At 38.0% G+C, this 26308-nt stretch overlaps 1 protein-coding gene across 4 annotated transcripts in view; it reads right to left on the reverse strand.

Moving 5' to 3' along the window:
• The window catches only part of LOC112057887 (formin-like protein), a 98991-nt gene that overhangs the window by 37307 nt on the left and 35376 nt on the right, over positions 1–26308 (reverse strand). The gene's annotated exons all lie outside the window — the stretch shown is intronic.

Here is a 26308-nt window from a genome sequence, read left to right on the forward strand (position 1 = left end):
CATATAGTTCGAAAAACCGATGGACGTCGGGATCCCAAGGTGCTGGAATGGCGACCCCGCACCGGAAAGCGCAGTGCCTCGACCCCCCACTAGGTGGACCAAGGACATGAAGCAGGTTGCAGGGAGCCGCTGGATGTTGGCGGCTCGAGGCCGTTTTCTTCGGAAGTCCATGCAAAAGGCCTATATCCAGCTGTGGATGTCATCGGCTGTTAATGATGATGGTGACGATAATTCACTGTATCTATTGGTGAAATCCAAATAAAAATCCGTTTGAATTGATAGCAAACAGACAGACAGACGCGGCAGAGGACTTTTTATGATATATACGTAGATGCGCGAGAGAATAAACAAGCTATTTTCTATCCAGCGCCAACCCTATATGCGAGCAGTTCAAATAGAACCTGTACATCTCAATGCCAATGATTTCGCATCCGATAAGCCTAATGAGATCGAATGATCTTTGTCGTTACAAATTATTGCCATCGTGTCAATGCCGCGGAGCAAATGGCTCGAGATTCGTTTTGAGATTAAATTAACGATTTTACATACTACGTGCTAAACTTGTTTTGAATATTCTTAATTAAATATTTGTTCTGCTCGAGTACGCTAGATAACAAACTGGCTAGCGTGTCAGCGTTCCAGTACGATGCCGAATAAACGGGACCCGTTTATTTATGGTAATTGTTGTCGGTATAAAAGCAAATACTACCTAATGTATGTGGAAAACCATCACTTAAAACAGCTAAGCTAAGCCTTGTTTAGCGTTAGGAATATTGGACTATCAACTTGAAGCTTATGTGATAAACCCACGTGCCTACAAGGAAAAGTATACTTGAAGAAAGGTAGAGTATACTGTAAGGAAGGAAGAGTATGCTTGCCAATTTTACTAGCAAGTACTTGACTTGACCTTGACTACCATCTCACCTGATGGTAAGTAATGTTGCAATCTAAGATGGGAGTGGGTTAATTTGTAAGGAGTAGGATGAAAATTCACACCCCTTTCAGTTTCTACACGACATCGTAATGGAACACTTGAAGAGCGTTCCATTACCATCAACGTCTTTGCCGGTAGTGTGGTAACTAGCCACGCCCGAAGCCTCCCACCAGCCATATTTATTCACTAGCGTACACTCGCGATTTAGTCCACGAAAATATCGATCTAAAGTAAACTACGAGAATTATTATTTCCTTTTTAACTTCAACATACGTAGGGGTCTCTAGCGAAGGGTTACCAAGAGCTAAGTCTCTGGCTACTGAGGACATGATTTCTACTCAAGGTAAGTAAGATATGAGCATGATTTGCCGTCACTAGCTCTTAGCCTAAGTACTTGTAAAACTGCTCACTTATGAGCAACAAATCGTCCATCAACTGGTGGCAGGCCAACAATCTTCGATCGGGGGCAAAATCTGAATGGAGTAGGCGTTGAATGGGCGATCGAGAGCAATATTTGCGTTAATCATTCGCCCGGTCATTCACCTTCGCGCTTTTTATTTGCCGAGACTTACCGCGCGGCTGATAAAAAACCTCCGGGTTAGGAAAAAAGCTTACCGGCTTCGTAATGGGCACGCGCTATTTGCTATTAGTAGGCTAAGAGTAGAACCACATGTTAATAGCATCATAATTGAATAGTTAATTATTTATTTCGTTTCGTTCGTATGTTTAACTCTGGCACTGGAGCATGGAAGGATATATACGTAATCCACGAAAAACTAATTATAGCCATGGTACATACTTTTTTTTTTATTCTTTACAAGTTATCCCTTGACTACAATCTCACCTGATAGTAAGTGATGATGCAATGATAGATAGAAGTGGGCTAACTTGGTAGGAGTAGGATGTAAATCAGCACCCCACCCTGTCGGTTTCTACACGACATCGTAGCGGAACGCTAAATCGCTTGGCGGTACGTCTTTGCCGTAACTAGCCATGGCTGAAGCCTCTCACCAGCCAGACCTGGACCAATTAAGAAAACCTCAATCGGCAGCGTCGGGGATCGAACCCAGGACCTCCGTTTTGTAAATCCGCGCATACCACTGCGCCACGGAGACCGTCAAAATCTCATATCGAATCTCTACAAAAGCTAACGCGTTGAAAACTAATAAATCTATAGAAATGACATTTCCGATATACTCGTACATTGATTAGTTCTTCTTATTTTCATTTTAGTTGATTGTATTATAGATAATGAATGAAATTCATATACATTTTAACGAAGTGTTAACGTTTGTAGTGAGTGAATCGATGTATATAAACACTAGCTGACTCCCCGCGGTTTCACCCGTGTGGTTCTCGTTCCCGCAGGAGTACGGGGATAATATATAGCATATAGCCTTCCTCGATAAATGGGCTATCTAACACTGAAATAATTTTTCTAATCAGACCAGTAGTTCCCGAGATTTGCGCGTTCAATCAAACAAACAAACAAATTCTTCAGCTTTATATGTATATTATTATAGAAGTATAGAATATAGATAACATGGCTAGAGGCCCCGCTTCGCTAGAAATATGAAGCAAAACATTCACGCGTGTGAAGCCGCGGGAGTTAGTACGTATATAAAACAAGTCCCACGCGCGCCTGTCTTTCAATCTCAGCTAATACCGATTGGCGATAGTATCGTAAAACTGGAAGCTCGTAAACCTCACCTTTCTTCGATGCTTTTACTTACCTCTCGACTCGCACTACCTCGTACTGTTATGCGAAATACACTAGTAAACACCCGGGATTACGCCCGCTTGGAAGAACTTAGTCCGGAGAGAAAGATAATCCGATGGACGTCCACTGCTGGACATCGGCTTCTTGCATGGACTTTCAAAAATAACCACCTCGAGCCGCCAGCATCCATCGGCTCCCTGCAACCCGCTTGATGTCCTCAGTTCACCTAGTGAGGGTTCGACCAACACTGCGCTTTCCGGTGCGGGGTTGTAGGTATATAATATAGTGTAGTAGGCCATCGAAATAGGCTAATAATGGATATGACTCTCATTTTTGCCATTTATTCTTCGGAAAACAGCTTCCAGTCTAAGTCGATAAATTTGGCATAATTAACGATACAAACAATTGATTTAACGGATTATAGATACTCCAAGTTTAAGCATTGATTCACACCATAAAGTACCTTCTTAGATTTTGAGTTTGTGTACTAATTTTCAAGTATATTTGCATGTATAATGCTATCCACCCACCATCCAATAAGCCCACATGCGCTAATGGCTTAACATCCGATAAATGCTTAACATCAAGCATATCGCGACCAACACACGATCAGTTTTATCGCATGTCAAGCCGTTAGCGCCGCACGCATGTGGGCTTAATGGATCATGAGGTTTTGAAATACATTTAAGTAATAAGAAAAATAAGACGTATTTTCCATATGAGCTCAGCTAGCAGATAAGACAACTTACGATCATTAACAATCGATAGTGTGGTCTATACCCACAGTCACATAAAGCCCGCCCACAGCGGGCATCAGAGCAGCATTGTGGGTCAAAACTACAAACGTAAAAGAAAAGTTGTGCCCAAAAACAGACATTTGAAATAGGCTAATGAAGAAACTACTTGATTTGGTTTGTCGCTTGAAACAATATAACTTTGGTTGACACGGCACTTATTTACATAGATAATATTTATACAGAGAGCTGATGAATTTGCTTAGCCATACAAAACTGTACAGAACTTTTATTTGCTCTTACACTTTTCATCGTATTTGTTCGTGAAGCAGGTTCAGTTTGCCAGTACGTTGACAAATATTTGGAAATCATTTCACGTCTGTGAATTAGGGCCTACTTATTAGGTAGGTATCTAATTTAGTGCAGTTGTATTTCATACATGCGTTTATTTTTTTGTGTGCGTGGTAGTTTGACACTTTTAGCTTACACGTGTGTTACATATCGCGTTTCATTCAACTTGGCTGTAACAAAGGAGATCATTCACGCTCCATACATTTCTGGGCTCTTTTTTGAAAGTGCCGGCCAACATAAAAAAAATGGCACGACTCGTTAGAATTAGCCATTTGGAGCAATAGCTAATATGGCATAAAAGTTATAGGAGGGCTCTGAACCAAGTTACACAAGTTTGACGATTTGTTATTTCCATACATTTTGTCGATTTTCAAAAGTGCCCGCCAAGAAAAATAACTGATACGTATCGTTAGAACTGCACATTTGGAGCAATAGTTAGTATGGCACAAAGATGCATTTCTAGTTTTTTTTTTCTTAGCGGGCACTTTTAAAAGTTGACAAAATGTATGGAAATAACGAATCATCGAACCTGTATAATTTGGTTCAGAGCCACCTGACAACTTTTATGCCATATTAGCTATTACTTCAAATGATTAGTTCTAACGATTCGTGCCATTTTTTTTCGTTGGCCGGCACTTTAAAAAAAATGAATGATCTCCTTTCATCCCCATTTATATTATTGTGTAACTTAACTTTAGGTGTAACTTAACTTTATTTGTCACTTGATTACAGACCTTGACGAGCATACACGGGTTTATAATGCTAGCCATTCACGCTCGCGATCAGTTTGTACGTAGTGCACGGCATATGCTGAGCTGTACACCCTTTCTTTTAAGTATTACAGACAGACATGCTGTCATAAGGATAAGGTACTGACTGTCTGTAACTTTTAGATTTTAATAAATTTATTTTCTTTCTTTTCTTTCTTTCTTTATACTATTACCTGACGTTTGGAAAGTGCTTGTAAACTAAGCCTAATTGAAATAAATGAATATTGACACTCCACCGGTCATAGGTGGGAGAAGTTTGCAGAGTCTGTACATTGAGATTTCCACGTAAACAAAACCGCGGGCATTGACTAGTTAGCGGATAATTGACAACACAATGGTGTAAGTGACAGTGCAGTGTGAACAGTTGACCCGCAGCTTTCGACAAGGACCTCCACACGGCGGCGGGTTATCGAGATGGGCGAAGGTCCACCCCGCACGTTTACACCTTGCTCGCAGTAATTTACATTCGCTTATCTGTACTAATATACAGGGGAAGAGTTTGTGTGTTTGCTTTTATATATCCAAATATACAGGGTGCTGCGGAGTAATTCCCATAACTCTGGGGTTATATTCTTTACCGAAAATTAATTAATAATGTTCAAGGAACATGTGCTCTATATAATTATGACGTAACCAAGTTTTACGTATTTTAAAATGCAAGGATAGATAAAGGCTTTTTGAGGTTTCGTGATGAGTTCGCTTTTATACAGGATGACGTCGCACGGTTTCATCCGCGTGGTTCCCGTTCCCGTAAGAATATGGGGATAATATATAGCCTATAGCCTTCCTCGATAAATGGGCTATCTAACACTGAAATAATTTTTCAAATCGGACCAGTAGTTCCTCAGATTAGCGCGTTCAATCAAACAAACAAACAAATAAACTCTTCAGCTTTATAATATTATATTAAATACTAGCGGACGCCCGCGACTTCGTCCGCGTAAATTTCGATGTCAACTTTACTACTACCCCTACCCTACCCTACCCTACCACTACCACAACCCTACCCTACCCGATCCCTACATCTACCCTACCCCTACCCCCACCCTATCCCTACCCTACCCCTACCTTACCTACACCCTACCCCCATCCTACCCCTACCCTATCTCTTTCCTACCCCTATCCCACCCGTACCCCTATCTCACGCCTATCCTACCCCTACCTTACCACTTCCCTATCCTACCCGTACCTCTACCCTACCACTACCCTACCTCTACCCCTACCCTACCACTACCCTAAACCTACCCTACCCCTACACTACCCCTACGCTTCCCTACCCGTACCCTACCCTACCCTGTAACTTCTCTATCTCACTCCTACCCTTAGCAAAATCGGTCCAGTCCTTCGAGAGTGGTGGTATGACTAAGAGAAATAGAGACTTCTATGCTAATAATATAAAGAGGTAAAGTTCGTGTGGTTGTAGGAAGTAATCTCTGGATCTACTGGACCGATTTGGAAAATTGTTTTACCAATAGAAAGCTACGTTATTTGCGAGTGTTATAGGCTATGTTTGATCCCCATATTCACACGGGAACGGGAACTACGTAAATGAAAGCGCCCGACGTCATGTAGCGGAATTTCTGCGTCTTTTAGAAATTTTGTATTATCTCCGAAACTATTTAAGTAATTAACATACTGTAAAGGCCAAATCTTATCTCCATAATATTCTTGTGATTATTAAATAATTTATTTTAATAAGGATTAAAGTTTAGTTGTATAAATAATGACGTAAACCTAAGTATATAAAATTAATTATTTTTAAAACACAAAAGGTACTATATCTGCTAATATATAGAAGATAGATATATGGTGTCGCGGACTTTTTTGTAGAACTTTTAAAGATACATAAAGTCTTCATACATTAATTTCAATTTTACACAATAATTAAGGCAGCGCATGCGAATAAGTCGGTTTAAGAGGATTTTCAGTCCGACCTGTATGACAAAAACTGTGATAACTCGGCTAATATATATGATACCAATATAAAATATAGCCTATAGCACTCCCCGATAATGTAGCATTCTACTGGTGAAAGAATTTTTAAAATCGGACCAGTAGTTCCGAAGATTACCCCATTTAAAAAATGTGACAAACTTACAAACTTACAAACTTTACCTCTTTATAATATTAGTATAGATAAAATTAATTATTTTTAAAACACAAAAGGTACTATATCTGCTAATATATAGAAGATAGATATATGGTGTCGCGGACTTTTTTGTAGAACTTTTAAAGATACATAAAGTCTTCATACATTAATTTCAATTTTACACAATAATTAAGGCAGCGCATGCGAATAAGTCGGTTTAAGAGGATTTTCAGTCCGACCTGTATGACAAAAACTGTGATAACTCGGCTAATATATATGATACCAATATAAAATATAGCCTATAGCACTCCCCGATAATGTAGCATTCTACTGGTGAAAGAATTTTTAAAATCGGACCAGTAGTTCCGAAGATTACCCCATTTAAAAAATGTGACAAACTTACAAACTTACAAACTTTACCTCTTTATAATATTAGTATAGATATAGATTAAATATTAATATTAATATTAAAGAAGTATAGGTGCTCGGGAGTATTTGTTTATAACTTCGATGTGTTGACGAATCTACTTATAGGAACCGAACTGCATAACTAATATTTTTTTAACTAAAACTAAAAACTTTTTATGTTTTCATACAAAGTAATTCAAATATACTCAGAGGCACAATTATCCGCCCACTTTAACATGACGTATATTAATCAATTGTCGTATCCATTCATATATTTTCCGAGTAGTTGGAGGGGAATGGGATTATTGAATATATTTAAAAGATAGGGCAAACATTCTTTAAAAAAAACCGCGAGCAAAACCACGTGCAAAAGCTAATAAGTTCCTACACTGAGAGTCTGTTGATCCTAGCGCATGATGGTTTAATTCTAATCTGCTACACGAGCACTGAGTCACATGGATTTAGGTATTTACGAAGCGCCACACTGAATGAGTTCTTATTTAGAAAACTTACTTCCAACATTATATTTATAGAGGCTAGGGATGTGACATGAAAATAATTATCGATAACTTTAGTTTTTTTTTTTGATTGGCAAGGCTTTTTGTCAGGGAGAGAACTTATGCATCATCACCGTCTTCAGGGATATGTTTGCTGATAATTCGCAAGCAATTAGGTATTTACAAAGCACTACAATAAATAAATTCTTATTTCGAAATCTTACTTTCAACACTATACAATTTATAGAGTTAGGGAAGTTGCAGTTTAAAATATTTATCGATAACTTCAGACTTTGAGCCGTCTTCAAAAAAGGAGGAAGTTCTCAATTCGACGCGTATGTTTTTGTTTTTTTTCCCAATATTTAGTATCTCTTAACTTGTAATTTATAAACCAATTTAGAAAATTATTTTTCAAGTGTTTATTTTCATTAAATACTGTACATAATATATCAAAGAATCATTTAAATGGCGTTTTTCAATAGTCAAAAGAATGTTTTATCATTGACAATCACGTCCCATTACTTTAATATAATATGTGACATTCCTTAATTAGAAAAAAAAATTAAAAGTCTCTCTTAATTCTTAAACAAGTTCTCTCTCGATATACATACATATAAAACAAAAATCATAAATAACAAATGAAATTTATGATCACAAGCAACCATAACAGGTGCGCAATAAAAAACTGGTCGCCGAATTAGGTCAGAGCATATTTAATTTTTATAATGAATACAATGCGATTTGCTTAGCGAAAATAAAAAAAATACAAAAACCTGTTCACATAAATTATAAACCAGCCTTTTTGAATTTATAAACGAAGGCCGGCGAGCAGTTAAATAACATTGCGATCCAATGATATAGTCATTGTGGATGAATCACTGAATCGGAGGCAAAAACAAGGAAACACGCGCGATTTGCATTCTAACGACGTACTCAATGCCATTGTTACCATTTACGTAATAGAGCATCAATTAAATTATAACGTAATCATTAGAGGGCTAGGTTCTTTTTATTGCGCTTTACTGTAGTATAATGGTGTCGCTACAGTTTCTTGGCCGAGAGGAGAAGTTTTGCTAAGGTCGTGCCCTGGGGCTGTAAGAGATCACTTCACTTACCGAGAACTTACGTATACTTTATTAGTGAAAAATTGTGCAGTAAGAAGACTTAATGATTGCTTCATTCATGACTAACATAATGTTTTTTGATTAAACACGCGAAGCTCCTGGATTTATCCCCGAAAGGGTGTAGAAAATATACCCAGAAAATATACATGATACATAGGTACATAGGCCCGTACCAAATACGTGTAGTCTAATCTATCCGAGGAGAGATGACCCACATTACTGCGGGAATTATTTTTTCTATGTTGGACTTTCACTGAAGAAGAAAGAGTAATATCAAAATCACCCAACAGCAAAATACAAAAAAACAGGTCTTGTTTTAGATGAAGACTAAAAAGCTCAGACAAAGTAGGTGCGCGACAATAAGCTGTGTATTTATTGTCAGCTTATGAGAAAGCCGTCTTAAATCAAAGTTAAGTGATATTAAAAAGTAATTTTGGCCGGATCTTCACAACTTACAAAGATGGTCAAACCGGAACCGGATGTAGGCATCATACGCGATCGTAAGAAACAGTAATTTCGTTAACAATAATCATATGTCGTTAAAATTTATCGTAATTGTTATTTAAATTTGTTATCTACAATATCCAACGACCATTTGTGAAAAGCAAACTCATGATACGTAATTTAGGAAAGTTAGAGTATACTGTGTTGTAATTTATTTGCATTATTATATTTGCTTCAAAGTCCTACTAACAACTTTCACACGTTCAGACATTATCAGGATTAAGACCACTAACTGGCGAAGTACGTAACAAACTGCAGGTTATTAAAATTTCCCATTAAAATTAAAAATAATTATTATGAAATATTCCTATTATAATCGAGCTTATTTTGACATTGTTTAGAATCGACAAATTGAGAATTAAAATGTGTTACATAATCAAAAAAATTGGTTGTGAAATTTATATAAAATAGAGTTAATATATAATGGTAATTATAATTTATACTATAAATAAAATAACCATAAAATATTATTAGTTGAAGAATTATTTAGTACCTATAATTAAGCAAATGGATATTTTTATTATGGATATTTTTATCTTAATTAAGCAAAAGGATCATTATTTTTAACTTCGCCACAAATTTCAAATTATGAGTAAACTTTTCTTCATCATTTTTACTAATATTTACTACGTCTACATTGATTTGTATAAAAATACTACTTATTAGTGTTAAGACCATAACTAGGTATATAATTCAATTATTTTCTCTGTAGAAATGTTTGTTTAAGTTAAAGTTGGTTATAAAAAGACGATAAGGCCGCCATTACAACTTTCTATTCATGTTTATTACCTTTGATTTTCGTGTATTACATTTTTTATTCAATTATTAATATACATATATTTATCGATAACGAGTTGTGCATCACTATTATTAGAAGCGTGAATCAGCCCTACTGATACTCGACCGATATAGAGCGCGGCCTTCGGCGGAGTCAAGCGATCCGACAGAAGGGCGGAAATGATAAAAATACCCTCTATTTTTAGAATAAACAAATACGAGTACATACTTTATGCGATAACAAATTAAGATATAAAGCTTTTTTCTGATTGTGTATTTGTTATTGGTTCTATGGGACTGCAGTAAAGTCACAGCTTTGTAAGTGTAGAATCTGAGATGGTACGAAACGTCTTCTGTAAGAACATTCTGTGAGAGCTGAGACCTCGGCTTAGACCTAGTTGTGCCATGGCTTAAGCCATAACCTGGCTATATTAGGTCCTATATATATCTACTAATTAAAAAACCCTAGAAGCCGAAATAAGACAAAATAAGCCCTAGAAGCTTAAAATTAGGAAAAGAAGCTCTTATAGATGCTGTTACCGAACTGTTCAATAAAATTTTACAAGACAAGGACATACCATCACAATGGTTAACATCAGAAATAACACTTATACATAAGAAAGGAAACTACTACGATATAAACAACTACAGACCCTTCACCATGATCACAAATCTCTACAAAATATTCTCAAAAATTATAACTAAACGAATTAACACATATCTAGACTTACAACAACCACCAGAACAAGCAGGATTTAGAACAAACTACTCAACATGCGATCATCTACAAAGCATACAACAAATAATGGAAAAGTCAAAAGAATATCAAATAGCCCTGTTCATACCATTCATTGACTTTAATAAAGCATTTGATTCTATTGAACACAAATCACTATGGAACGCCTTGAAAATGGATGGAATACCAAAAGCGTACATTGAATTGATCAGAAAACTGTATACCAATAACGAAGCACTAATAAAACTTGAATCAAAAGGCAAAAAATTCCAGATTGAAAGGGGCGTAAAACAAGGAGACCCAATGTCCCCAAAATTATTTAACTCAGTTCTTCAGAATATATTCTTAAAACTAAGGACTAAGTGGGAGAAATTGGGAATTAAAGTATATGGTCAAAAGTTAACGAACCTTCGATTTGCGGATGATGTCGTATTGTTTTCAAACACAGTAGATGACTTAAAAATAATGATACAAGGTTTAGAACTAGAAAGCAAATCAGTTGGGCTATCTATGAATATGAAAAAAACAAAAACAATGGGAAGTACAGACGAATCTATAAATATTGAAATAAATAACACTAAATTAGAAGTTGTAGATAAATACACATATCTAGGACAAACCGTATCATTTAAAAATTGGCAGGAAATGGAAATCAATAAAAGAATACAACAAGGTTGGAATAAATACTGGAGCCTAAAATATATCTTTAAAAACAAGGACATACCAGTAAGTCTCAAAGCGAAAACTTTTGATGCATGTATAACACCATCCCTTACCTATGGTTGTCAAACATGGGCATTGAATAGAAACCATATAAAGAGACTAAAAACAACACAACGCAACATGGAAAGAAACTTCTTAAACATAAAATTGATTGAAAGGGTGCCAAATACCCATATTCGACTAAAAAGTAAAGTGAAAGACGTAGGCAAATTAACAAAGAGGTTGAAATGGAACTGGGCAGGACACATAACAAGAAAATTAAATGACGATTGGAGTAGCATAACAACATCGTGGTGCCCAAGGGAGGAAAAAAGAAAAAGAGGCAGACCAATTAGTAGATGGAAAGACGATCTGATTGCCTTTGAAGGGACATACTGGACCCGATCAGCAATGGAAAGGACACAATGGAAGAGGAAGGGGGAGGCCTTTGCCCAGCAGTGGGATGAAATTTAACTGTAATAAATTTAACTGTAATAAATATTATGTAATTTAGATTGTAAAGGCTTAAATAAATAAATAAATAAATTAATTAATTAAAAAACCGGCCAAGTGCGTGTCCGGCCACGCGGAGTGTAGGGTTCCGTAGTTGCTTGTTAAAAATAGTGTGTACACTTAGGCATAAAACCCATTTTATACCCTGAGGTATCAGGCTGGGGGGTCCTAGTGGAAAGGACGAATTAAAACCGTCAAGGCTCGGGGGATAGCCATCTTGGATATACTATTTAATTAAAATACCCAGTATGTTATTATCATTAAGTACTTCATTTTATTTCCAGGGGATCCTCATGAACTTATGAATTCCCGTTATTAATGGATAACATACAAATGGTAGATACACCGCCTAATTACCTTAAAACTAATTTGAATAGTTTTGAATAAATCCTTAGGGTGACTAAGTTACATTTGGTATATTTGGATTATAAAATACCGAAAAATAACACGTTAAATTGTAATCAGTGTGTTCAGTTCACAATATATCGACAGATTACAATATCGCGAGTGAGATTATAAACTAACGTAGGTATTTTACAATTTAACGGTGACATATCTACCTTTTGCGTTTTATCAATTAACTAGCGGACCCGGTCAAGCTTCGTTTTGACATAAGTGCACTTATTCTCTATCCCTACTCTACTCTTCTATACCTCTACCCCTACCCTACCCCTACCGCTTGACTCTTAAACGTTTGTATGGGAAATAGAAAAGGGCAGTTTTTAGGGTTTTCCCGGAAATTTTTTGATTTTTTCTCACCTTTAATTTTTAATTAAGATAAGATAAATCCGTTAAGCCGTTCTCGAGTTTTAGCGAGACTAACGAACAGCAATTCATTTTTATATTTATAGATTACGGGACATCCTGTATAACAAAGTATATATCACCAGGGCACAGCAAAGTAACGGCTATCTGCTAATGTTTAGTGGAGGAGGTATCAATAGCGCCACCCGCGGCGCCTGAAACGCGAGACGCCGTTGCAATATGGGATCGGTGTCATTTGCATCGAGTTTGCATCTTCACTGCGTAGTATTTAACAGTTATTTACTGGTTGCGTTTCTCAAGCTACAGCTGGTAATTGATTTTGATAAGACTTTCATAACAGAGAGCCTAGTGGCAGTTTGATACTGTGACGATCGCGTTAACGTAAACGCAACTTTTTAAGGAATTGAAACAGCGCCATCTAGTGGCACTACTGCACGACTGTTTCAATTCCATATAAATTCGCGTTTACGCTATCGCGATAATAAAAGTTTGAAAACTCCCACTAGACACACTGATGCATGTTGTGAATTCTTTAAAAAAAATAAAGGACACGTACATGTAAAGCGTGGAACCAACTTAATCCGTCTTCTAATACTTTAATCTCTACAAAATAACATTTTTATTTTATTTCTTTACAAGTTAGCCCTTGACTACAATCTCACCTGATAGTTAGTGATGATGCAATCTAAGATGGAAACGGGCTAACTTAACGGGTGGATGAAAATCCACACCCCTCACGGTATCTAAACGAAATCATACCGGAACGCTAAATTGCTTAGCGGTACGTCTTTGTCGGTAGGGGGGTAACTAGCCACAGCGGAATCCTCCTACCAGCTAGACTGGGACCAATTAAGAAAACCTCAATCAGCCCAGCCGGGGATCTAACCCAGGACCTCCCACCACCACGGAGGCCGTCAAAAACATTATCATGTAAAGCGAATGCATTGCGAATGCTTTTAGCTCTACAAACCCTTATCTAATACTCTATTAAAGCTTATAGTGTTCTGAGTGAATTCTCTACAAACCGACCAACACTGCGCACCGGAAAACGCAGTGTTGGTCGACCCTCCACAATGTGGACCGAGGATATCAAGCAGGTTGCAGGGAGCCGCTAGATGCTGGCGGCTCGAGACCGTTTTGTTTGGAAGTCCATGCAAGAGGCCTATGTCCAGCAGTGGACGTCCATCGGCTGTTAATGATGATGTTACGGATATATAGTACCGGAACGGTTTTCGTTAAAAAAACCGAAAACACTGCTAAATATATGACCCAATATATGCGAGCGAAGTCAATAAGACAAGCTAGTGTTCCCCGATCACCCAAATCCCATGTCGCCGCGGGTGGTGTCGTGAGCCCCACTCGAACACGGCCCGGGGTCAGGGGGCAGCACTCGCGACCCCGACCCCGTATTGCTAGCGATGGTGCCGTCGTTTGTATAAAGCTTTCGATACGAGGATTATTCTGTTCGATCGATCAATTATATATTTATAATATATTACTTCCTGTCATATTTCATTTTATCTGTTTATCTAAATGAGTAGTAAAGGAAATGGTATGTTACGGTTTGTGTTGTGGTATTATTATATTATGATCACTCAGACCAATTACCTTGTATAAGACCTGCCTCGCTAGAGGTTACCCCTCTGTCAAAACTATATGATCGTGATCTAACGTGTTCACACAAACTGCGTCTATAGAATCGATGTTTCATTGTGTTAAAATTATTACACGTGTGTGTATTACGATTTAAAATTTTATAATTGTGTATGTAAAGACGCAGGATTTATTTATTGATGTTAAATATTTTCGATGTGTGAGTTTACCTCGTCCCCCTCAATAAACGAAAGAGAACTTTGTTGATGAATTCGAGTGCAATACAAGTCCAATAGAAGGTAGGTACCTAATTGGTCTGAATATAGACACTACAAGAAAGTAGGTAGTACTGTACAAATTAATTCTGAGTAGTGTGAAATAAATATATTTTTCTGTATTTAATTGTGAAACAATAAATACTTATTAAAATTAAACACATAATGTAACTAGAGCCACGTGACGGTTGTAAGCTTCAAACTTCTCTTCTATAAGAAAGGGAACCCTTTTTTACGAGGGGAAATCCTCATGACAAGAAGGTTATGTCGGACTTCAGCCGACTAAAACCCCACGGTGTTCCTGATGACAGGGTCACGGATGTTATAAGAAGGGAACCCTGGCCCAATTAAAATAGGAATGAAAAAAATACATGATGAAAGCAAGTTTATCTGTGGCTTACTTTCATCACGTGTCTTTACGGCCATTACAAAAAGCAAATTCTATTGAGAAACGCAGACAATATAAAATGCTATACCAGTTGTTATGGGCCAATTTTAGGTATCCAAAATACATTAGAAACCCAAGATATAACTCGGACTGGGGTTCTCAGACAACAATACGTCGTTTGAAGGACATCCGTCGTACTGCGGCGGCGTTTTTTGATGGTCACCGCAGGCAAGTGGCTATGCAAATTATGCTCTGACATGACTTGAACATTACAAGTACCTACTGCAACAGAACACGAAATAAATTTGTGAGGTACATTAATAAAATAAATAAAACATTCATTACTTAATTATTATTTTTTACAATTAAAATGTTAAAAATTCATAATGGTCGTCCGACCTGGTAAGTTACTTGCTTAGTAAGTCAGACAACTAAGGAGTTTTAAGCTTGGTGGCTTTATTTAGGGCATAGTTGTTAACAAAGGTCCAGATTCATTTAACCCTAACCCTGAAATCGAAAGAATGACACAAATCCAAGTCTGGTGAAGGACGTATTCTTATCTTATATATAAAAAAAGGACTTTACACTTGAACAGTTCAGATTCTGGCACTCGCTCTAAAAAGCATTATTTCTAAATATCAATTTACAAAAAAAAGCATGCTCTTTGATCTGTATTTTACATAACCATTATTTTCCTTTCCTCTAAGCGTACCAACAATAGTCTTGAATTAACGCTAGACCATATTTTGATGTTTTTAGTGCACAGAAAGAGAGTCACCGGTTCGGAAGACCACAGTGTGTGGTCCGGCCCTAATCACAAACTAAATGTACAACTGGTGCACAGTACGAGTAATTAAACAGCCGGTGACATAACACTGCAAACACGCCCGTCGCCACTTGATCTCACTTTATACGGTATTAAGTACAAGGTTAGACTTATTTCAAGCTTTCCCACTTGGTTACTAGTATTAGAGATGTTAAACTGTGTTTTTATATTAGCCTAGCGTATCTGTAGAGACGTATTTGTTACTGTCTCTAGTATATTGAGGAGATCCGCAGAAGACGCATGGCTAGGGTATGGAACTCTTTCTCGAAGTCAATATTTCCTAATTCTTACAACCTGGGCATCTTTAAAATGAGAGTGATAGGCATCTTCTAGGCAACTTATACCTTAGACCACATCTTCACTTACCATCAGATGAGATCGTTGTCAAGCGCGAGCTTATTTCATATAAAATACGTAAGTTCGGAACCCTAAAAAAAAATAAAAGAATGTGAGATACCAATAGAGCTGAAGCTTGGAAGTGGCAATTGGCGGGACTCAATGTTCGTAGAGCCGATGGAATTTGGAGTACCAAGGTGCTGAAATGTTGACCCCCTACAAGGTTAATCGACGACAACAAATGGATTAAAAAGAGCAACTTGTTTTTGGGTTTGTTGCCAGCTATTCTCAGCAGAACCTGCCTTCTGAACAGGTGGTAGAGTCTACTGAAATAAACGAATTTTTATTATTTATAACTGCTTGGTGGTAGCGTTGTTTGGAACTCCTTGTTGAGTTGTATATAGAAATCCATCGGCTGTTAATAATGAAGACAGATAAATTTGATGATAAGGAAATACACTCGAAATAAGAGTGAATTAATGTATGACATGAATAAACCTCTAAAACACTACGCATACATTCAGCACTTTTTTTTAAAACTCGATTGAAAGGAGGCACTGTATATGTATACACTTTCGTTAACTTCTAAGAAGACACCTAATATCTAAGCTCCTTTCATGTAGGCGGTTAACGGGGACGACAATCTTATCATAAGGCCGTCACTCCACTGGAGCAAGGATACTTCAATGCGTATTTAAACAAAATAGAGAATAAATAAAATAATTGTGTAATATAATTATAAAAAAAGGAAGTAGTGTAAATATCAGATATAATAAAGAAAAAGGACTGATGATAATTAAGACACAATTATTTTAATTCTAATTTCACGAAATTGCAAAACAATCAGGCGTTTTTCAAAGGACATGTCATTTCAAGGAAAGAAGGCACAAATTGTTGCTTAAAAAAACAATTTTCAGAATTTTTGGAACCAGCATTAATTAAATAAATGTTTTTTTTTTGTTTCGCTCCCTTTGCTACAAATTAAACATAGACAATACAGTAAGAGTGTTCAAAACAGTCAATAAAATTGGATTTCTATCAAACACAGATAATATTAAATGCATCCTGGGATACGTATTCTCGCGCAGCACCAATGGGAAGTGGCCCTAGCGCGGCACGGGCGTCGAACCCGCTGCCCACATGCCTCCACATCCACATCATGCCGCTGATAATGTGAATATCATTAGCGTGTGGAAGGCGTGCGTTAATACTTTCGTTTCGTTAATGGTTAATATATCAAACATTTGTGGCCTATAACGTATTATGCCATCTGTTTTTGTTGCAACAAAAAGAAAATTAAGCAAGATATATTTTTTTTCAATAACAAATAACTGATTAAGTGCGCGTCGGACTCGCGCACGGAGGGTTCTGTACCATTATCAAACAACAAAAAAAACAACGTTTGTTGTATGGGAGCTTTACTTTTTTTTTTAAACATAGTAAAAATTCTCAGCTCGGTGTTTGTGGTGTTATACCCCGTGCCTTGAAGAGCACGTAGCCGTCATTTATTCATTATTATCATTAACATGTAACAGAGATTTTATCTCCAAATCATCGTTATGCCCGCCAACTCGTAATGGAGCAGCATTTCGGGTGTAAACTTCATATCATCTCTCCTATAAAGAGGGAAGCCTGGCTACAGTGAGCCGACTACTTACAACAACATCTAATAACTACACAGTATAGTCAGTGGCGTGCATTAGGTGTATAACTAGGGTATGCACAAAGTAAAAATTGGAAAATTCCTTGTTCAACTATGTATTCATGTGGTCCAACATAGGATTGTATTGAATCCTTAAGGAAAGCAGGGCTTTTTTGCATCTATGAAGGTGCACGCCACTGAGTATATAGCTTGGCAACTTCGTTCGTAACACTCCCGATGATCCGCGCGGGCCGGGGGGCGTGTAGCGATGAATGAAAAACCCACGACTGATGCACCTCACTTCCCCGCACGCACGATTTCACACCCGCGCAGTCTTTCCCCCCGTCGCCCGCATATCATGGGAGTGTCATCAACGAACTTGCCAGACTATAGTACAGTGTCTAATGTCTATAGTTTTTCCCCTTAAAAAGGTAAGAACTTGAAAGCGCAGATTGCTAACTCATTGTATAAGGGCAGTAAAACGTTGAACAAGGCTACCGAGCCGATAAGCTTCCAGCTCACTGCTGACACCGATGCGTAAGTTAGCTGCTGATAGCTTGATAAGCACAGCTTGTAGTAACAACGGTGTCATGCGAAATGAAAACTTGTCCTTTTAAGTCTGGGCGGATTCGTATTTCCAAACAGGGACTATAGATTTCTACACGCTAAATCGCTTGGTGGTCTTTGCCGGTAGGGTGGTAATCAGCCACGGCCAAAGCCTCCCACCAGCCAAACCTCGACCAATTAAGTAAACCTAAATGGGCCCAGCCGGGGATCGATCCTAGCACCTTCGTCCACCATCTACTACGCCTAGCACGGTGGCATGGAGGACGAAACATTTAGAATGAGACAGACAAACTATCAGCTTTCACAAAATGAAGTGTGGCTATTGCAAGCCACAAAGCTTAGTCCCACAAGCTACTAGTTTATAGAGTGATTTCAGACTAGCGTATTTTTTTTACGCGTATACGGTCGTTTCAGCATACTCGCTTACAAGCGCGCTACATTACGCGCTTCCAGAAACCGGACTCGCGTGTTCGCTCCAACCGGTGGTGTCGCGTCAGTATCAACATGGACTCTGACGAAGAAACATACAAGCGGTTCGCACTTATACGAGCTTAGAAGCGCGTCAACGCTCGTACGAGTTGAGCGTGTGCCATAAGGTGCGCCTACATGCGCTATCAAAAACGAGCTCATATGCGCGTATAAAACGCTAGTCTGAAACCGCTCCTACAGTTCGAGACTTCATTACAATAATTGTATCGTCATATGTGCAGCTCCAGTGATGTACTCGTAAGTACAAAAAGCGCAATCGTCACCGGAAGCGACAGAGACAAGAGGGTCACGGGTTCGACGCCCGTCTCATAGCGCCGCAGCTACTAATGGCTGCGTTGTGTTGGCTGCAATGACGCGGTACAGCTAAAAAGAACACATCTCAGGAAATGAGAGCCTATATTTTTTTAGGTCACGTTTTTTTTTGTCATGCCTCTTCAATGTACCGTTACTTTATCGACATCCTTATTACTACAGGAAATATGAAAGTCTAGGAAATATGACTAAAAGAATTACATGATTCGAGATTTTTTAACCATCGGTAGGGAGCAACCCGACAAGCTTGAGTACATCGACCGCCCCCTCCCTTGGAGTGGCTCAGAAACTTTATTTGACAAAAAATGTAGTTTCTGAGCCACTCTAGGATTTAAAAAATCTCGAGTCACGTAATTCTTTTACAAATCTTATACATTTTTTTCTAGATTTCCTGTACTATATCAGTCTATTAAGGAAGTACAGAAAAGAAAGAAAGAAAAATGTCTTGATTTCAAAATAATGTGACACATCTCAGTATTTGCTTTATGTTCTCCCAAGACAATACCCTGCGATGTATAGGAGATCCCTCTTTATAGGAGATGCGATACAGAACTTAGACCACGCTGCTTTAATGCGGATTGGTGGGCAGGGTGATGTCTGTCTTTTTAATGATCAGTCTTAGTTAATAATAATGACTGGGACAGACGGCTTATGGCAGGCGTCCACAGACCCGCATCGTATGTATCGGACGCATCGCATTAAACGGATTTTTAATTTTAAGGTAGATAAAATCCGTTCGATGCGATCAGTAAGATCTGTGGACGCACATGTATTACTTTCTATACAAAGAATTCTATAATCCGTTTGATGCGATACGCACGATACATACGATGTGGATCTGTGGACCCCTACCATTAACGTGCTCTACGAGGCACGAGAGATGTAACACCACCATCTCACCATCACCATCTCAACTCAGGGCTGCAAATTTTTAATGAAAATTTCTTAGACGAAAGAAAAGCTCAGTATTTCATAGCCCCTCTCGTGATCCGAAGCCACATAGACCACTGGATCACCGGTTATGGCAGGCGTCCACTGATCCGCACTGTACGTAACGGACGCATCGCATCAAACGGATTTTAGTATTCTTTGTATAAAGTGCGACCACTGATCCGCATCGGACGGATTTTAACTACCGTAACATTAAAAATCTGTTTAATGCGATGCGTCCGATACGTACGATGCGGGTCTGTGGACGCCTGCAATAAGCCGTCTGTCCCAGTCATTATTATTAACTAAGATTGATCATTAAAAAGTCAGACATCACCCTGCCCACCAACCCGCATTAAAGCAGCGTGGTCTAAGTACGTGCGATACGTGCGATTCGGATCTGTGGACGCCCGCCATTATGCAGTGCTTTGTTGCATATATGAAGTGCACGCCATTGTCCAAACCGTAACATGCGTTTGTTTCAGTAACTCATTGAAACTACAGCACGGTCGAACGAGCGCGCCGGAACTCTGCTCATTTGTCGCTCTAATCGGAGTGAAAAGCTGGAAACACTGGCGTGCATCGACTTTCTTTGTGACGACATGGATGATCCAGTCATCTTTTTAATAGTAGTAGATCCAAATTAGAAACGACCTTCACCCTTCACCTTCTGTTTTTAGGATGAAAATTGTTTTGTATCAAAATTAGGATGTTAAAAATATGTTGCGAGTAGGTTGCCTCAAAATCTCCTGGCCAAACTATCATTGATGATAGTTATTAATAGTTTGTCCAGGTTTTTTTAAGGAAGGAAGGCTGTTTGTAATTCGGACCTTAGACTATAAGTTTACCTCGGAATTTGAGATGCCCAGCAGAATATTTGTGTAAATTTGTAGTTTGGCATTTTAAAAGTGGAATTTTTGAGTCAACTTTAAACCCTACCTATTGTAGACCCTGCATATGGTAGGGTGTCTCCGCGTCAATTAATATTCGAGGACAAAGGTCACAAAAATCAATTTTTTACAAATATCTCATTTACTATCGGTTTTTCAATATTATCAATAGGTATTTTAATATTATCAATAGGTATCAGATGATGATGATGATGATGATCAATATTTTAGAAAAATTAAATTTCCTACAAATTATATTTATAATTTTATTATACGGTTAAGTGTTATCATGATAGAGCTTTCACATAGCTGAAACTAAAACTAAGAAAACTACTGCATACGAATATGTAGTAAGCCTCATGTTATGGTACAATTAATAATAGCTGAGACGTTTCCAGCTATCACGATGACTCACAACAAAGGTTGCTGCGTCACTTTGACCTCATGACTCAAAGATTAAGAGGACACGATCCAAAAGCTAATTTATCATTCAATTCAGGATTGCCGTTGGTCATTCCAGCGAACCTTGGACGGTATGGAATTAATCCCGACACACGCTCTGAATTGTTATTATTTTAACACTATCAGAACAGGCCCGGTTTTACCCGTGTGAATACGGGGATAAAATATTATATAAACTGGGATAAAAAATATTTTATACCCTGATAAGGTAAGATAAGCTTTCCATCAGTGAAAGAATTTTTTAAGTCGGTCCTGTAGTGTCATAACCTATTAAATGTAAACAAAGAATCAAATTCTGAAGCATGAAATTAACATTTTAATGTGTAAAAGCAGGCGAAGTTGCATGCATTCGCTAGTATTCAATAGATTGGCTACTTTATACCGCTGTGGGCTGATTAAGTAATGTTTCCGCCTGTAATAGTCGACTGATCAGAATACTAACAGCTTATAAACAGTGCATGTGCTATGACTTGATTATTTTCTACCAGCTGATCAGTTTGATGGCGGTGCTAAGCCGGTGTCGTGTTAATTTCTTGGAAAAAATAAAGATTTTAAAAATCTCCATATTACTCGTACGTAGTGAGACTCGAACCTAGAACTAGAATCTCGTGGTTCAAAGCCACATAATTATGTTAACAAAGTTTTACATTTGTAATATTAATAGCCCGCTAACTATGGGCCTCATAAGAATGCTCAGAGTCACACAGCGGGTGACTGAACGAGCTATGCTCGGAGTATCCCTTCGTGATCGAATCAGAAATGAGTAGATCCGCTGAAGAACCAAAGTCACCGTTATAGTTCAACGCGGCGTTATAGAGTCGCGATGGACGTTGGGGTCCTTAGGTGCTCTGGCGACTCCGCACTAGAAAGCTCAGTGTTGGTCAGACTCGGGGGACTGACGAAATCAGCGAGACGCAGACATTCGCTGGATGCAGGCGGCTCAGTATTGTGATGTCTGGAAGACCCTACAAAAGACCTAGGTATGTCCTGCAGTGGACGTCCATCGGCTGATATGATGATGATGAATAGTAATAGGATAAATATAGGTATTTTCCCTTTTTCTAATAATTCTACAAACTTTGTCACTGGTCAATTCCCACGAATATCACGTAATAAAATACATTATTTATGTACACATATAACACTGTTTACGTCTGCCTTATTGCATGAAACAGCGAAATAAACAAGCATTGAAGGAAAACAATAAGAATATTTATAATGCTGACTAATTAATATTTCAAACGAGTACATTGAAACTGGAAGGCAAACAAGTACCCAAAATAATTTGTTATGTGAATTACTAATTGAGCCCCTCGGTTTCACTTGGTAGTTCCCATTGCTATGGAAAAACGGGAAAAATATAGCCTGTGACCAGTGGCGTGCGCAAGGGTTTTAAATAGGGCTTGCACAACATAAGTAGAAATTCTGCAAAATTAAAAATTCCTCCCCCAATGCAGGTTCGTAATGATTGAGGGAAGGCCGTGCATTGACACTCATAAATAACGTGGTTTTCCCATACAACCCCACAAACTTTAACCTTTTCCTCGCGATTTCATTCCGCGTAGAGCCCGTAAGCACAGAAGCGGCCTCCGTGGCGCAGTGGTATGCGCGGTGGATTTACAAGTCAGAGGTCCTAGGTTCGATCCCCAACTGGGCCGATTGAGGTTTTCTTAATTAGTCCAGGCCTGGCTGGTAGAAGACTTCGGCCGTAGCTAGTTACCACCCGACGGCAAAGACGTACCGCCAAGCGGTTTAGCGTTCCAGTACGATATCGTGTAGTGTGGATTTTCGTCTTCCTCCTACCAAGTTAGCCCGCTTCCATCTTAGATTCTTACCATCAGGTGAGTTTGTAGTTAAGGGCTGTAAACCTTGTAAAGAATAAAATAGAAGTTTTATCTTTGTAATATTAGTGTAATATATACTGAACCCTGAAACCGCGAGTCAAGAATCGCACTTGGGGTGCTTTTTTTACATCCTATCCGTGTAATCAAGTAGCTTAAACACAAATAGCAATAAAAAAGTGAGAATAACGTCATCGCGTGAGACAAATTCACTGCACGATCCCAGCGTTCGGAGCTCAGCTTCACGAAACACTTTGGTATTTTAAACTTTATCATTATAGACATAGGATTTAATTTAGTGTGATATGTTTGTGTGTGCATTCGTGTTAACTATCAATTACGTTGCACGCCGCTGTGTTGTTGTATACCTAAAAGTTATACAGTGAAATTGTTTGTTTTGTTATATAATCTTAATTGCCCATCGTAACTCGGTAAAAATATATCGTCAATTTATCTCGTAATACTGTAAGTTTCTTCGTGAGACAAAAAGTCTCGTTCAATCTCAATCAAGTAAAATATATGACATCTTTTTATTCCTAACATATTGTACAAAAACAAAGGGGCTTTCTTCCGTCTGTATCTGTAAGCATAGATATTTTAAATTACGTAATGGATTTTCATGAAGTATTTATCATTCAAAAAAATTATGTTTGTATATTTTATATATGACCAATATTAAGCCTCAATAGGTCAGGTTAATAGGAGCGATTGGACTCTAAAGGTGACTCGGTAAGAGGGGTGGTGGTTCGATCTTCGCCCTGTTGGTTTATTGTTGTATCTTCCCGACTAGTTGAAGGGGGGGGAGTCGAAAAGAACTAGGACAAGACTAGTAGGCGGGAATCAAAGCACAACCTCTCGGTGATAAGCCCTGCCCCTTTACCGTTGAGGTTTTTGGGTGAATCAAGAGGAAGGTACCTCATCATCATCATTAACAACCCACATTCGGCTCACTGTTGAGCTCGAGTCTCCTCTCAGAATGAGAAGGGTTAGGCCTTAGTCCACCAAGCTGGCCTATTGAGGATTGGCAGACTACATCCCCCATTTTTATTGTTTTCAAGTTAGCCTTTGATCACACTCTCACCTGACGGTAAGAATGAAAATGAAAATACACGTAGAGAATTAAAAAAATTCTCAGGTATGCAAGTTACCTTGTGATGATTTTCCTTCACCGTTTGAGACACTTAATTTCTTAAAATGCACATAACTGAAAAGTTAGAGATGCATGCCCCGCACTGGATTCGAACCTATGCCCTCCGAATCGAAGGCAGAAGTCATATCCACTGGACTATCACTATTCTACCTTTATACCTTATACGTTTTAACATTGTTTTTGTTTAGATAAGTATAGCATTAGTAGTAATTCAACACAAATACCTGTTTGTACTATGTTACAACATACTGTACCTAAACGTGACCTATCATAGAATGCAAGGTACAGTACAGTACGGTTATACAAAATAGTACAAAATATACTAAGTGTACTTGTCGGTATCAACTGTCATAAAGCTGTCATTAGTTATTGTATTGCAATATCCCATCTCACAGGATATTTAGATTATTTATGTTTAGGTTGCCTGGAAGAGATCACTATTAGTGATAAGGTCGCCTTTTGCCTAAAAAATTATGTTCTTTTGTTATTTTCTTTTTTGTGCAATAAAGTTATTATTAACTAGCTGACACCGCGCGGTATCACCCGCGTGGTTCCCGTTCCTGTAGGAATACGGCGATAATATAAAGCTTATAGCCTTCCTCGATAAATGGGCTATCTAACACTGAAAGAATTTTTCAAATCGGACCAGTAGTTCCTGAGATTATCGCGTTCAATCAAACAAACTCTTCAGCTTTATAATATTAGTATAGATAAATAAACACATGCTATGATGACCTTCGAGTCGAAGGAAAATCACTGCCACCTAAATTCAACTAAGTATATTGTTTTAGCTAATGTTATTACAATCGTGGTTGTTCGTTCCTGAGTCACATACTTAACAATATGACAATGTCATGGCTATTTAAATACTTTACGTAATTAGTTTACTAGAATTAAATTACTGATTCATAATACATAACGACGTAAGAACACATTTTGTGCGACTCTTAACAAATTACAATGTTATAAAAAACTAATTCTAATTTATGAATATTTTTTTTATAAAACACATTAGACCTACAAAGAACCCTTCACTACAGTACAATCTCACCTGATGGTAAATGATTATGCAATTTAAGATGGACGCGAACTAATTAAAACTAAATAAATTGTTAAGAAAATTCACACTTCTTTTCGGTTTCTACACATCGTACCGGAGAGCTAAATCGCCTGGGCTGTAACTAGCCACGGCCGACGCCTCCAGCCAGACCTGGACCAATTAAGAAAACTTAAATCGTCCCAGCTGGGAATCGAACCCAGGACCTCTCTGTTGTTAATCACAGCATTAACTTTTATGGTCGTCAACTTTAGGTAGAGTACGAACTCATGAGTTTAAACGCTTTCTCTAAAAAACATTACCCTCCTTCTGACGCAGTCGGGTAATAACATATGTCACCCTACCCTCTTAAAGAGGTAAGAGCTTGATACAAACTCATTAGTCGCAGTTTTTCTCTTACAAAACAAATAGGGAACATAAAAAGAATGCATTACAAATTCCAGAGGATACAAAGGGTTTGTAATTATAATATCAAAGCCTTCTTCAGGTGTTTTTGCATAATTCTCTTAAATTAAAAGGTTTGAATGCCTACAAAAACAGGAATTTAAAAATCTGTCTATAAACCAATAGATTCAGTTTTTATAGACAGTGTTGAAGAGACTTTTGGCGACGACCCTGAATAATTTGAGTTTACTTCTTATAATGGGTTCTGCAGCTACGAGAATATTTTATATATTTTTAGAAAATTTCATAAGTTATTTGTCAATAGAAATAACCTTGCATGTTTATTTTAAACTAGCGGACGCCCGCGACTTCTTATGCATGAAATTCTGTTTATCAAAAATCCCGCGGAAACCCTGTATCGTATTTCAGGATAAAAAGTAGCCTATATGTTACTCGATTACCTCCTCTATATTACAGTGAAAGTCCTATTGAAATTGGTTTAGCAAAGATTAGCCCGGACAAACAGAAAGACAGACAGAGAG

Source organism: Bicyclus anynana, chromosome 14 (genome assembly GCF_947172395.1).
Source record: "Bicyclus anynana chromosome 14, ilBicAnyn1.1, whole genome shotgun sequence".
NCBI classification, from domain to species: domain Eukaryota; kingdom Metazoa; phylum Arthropoda; class Insecta; order Lepidoptera; family Nymphalidae; genus Bicyclus; species Bicyclus anynana.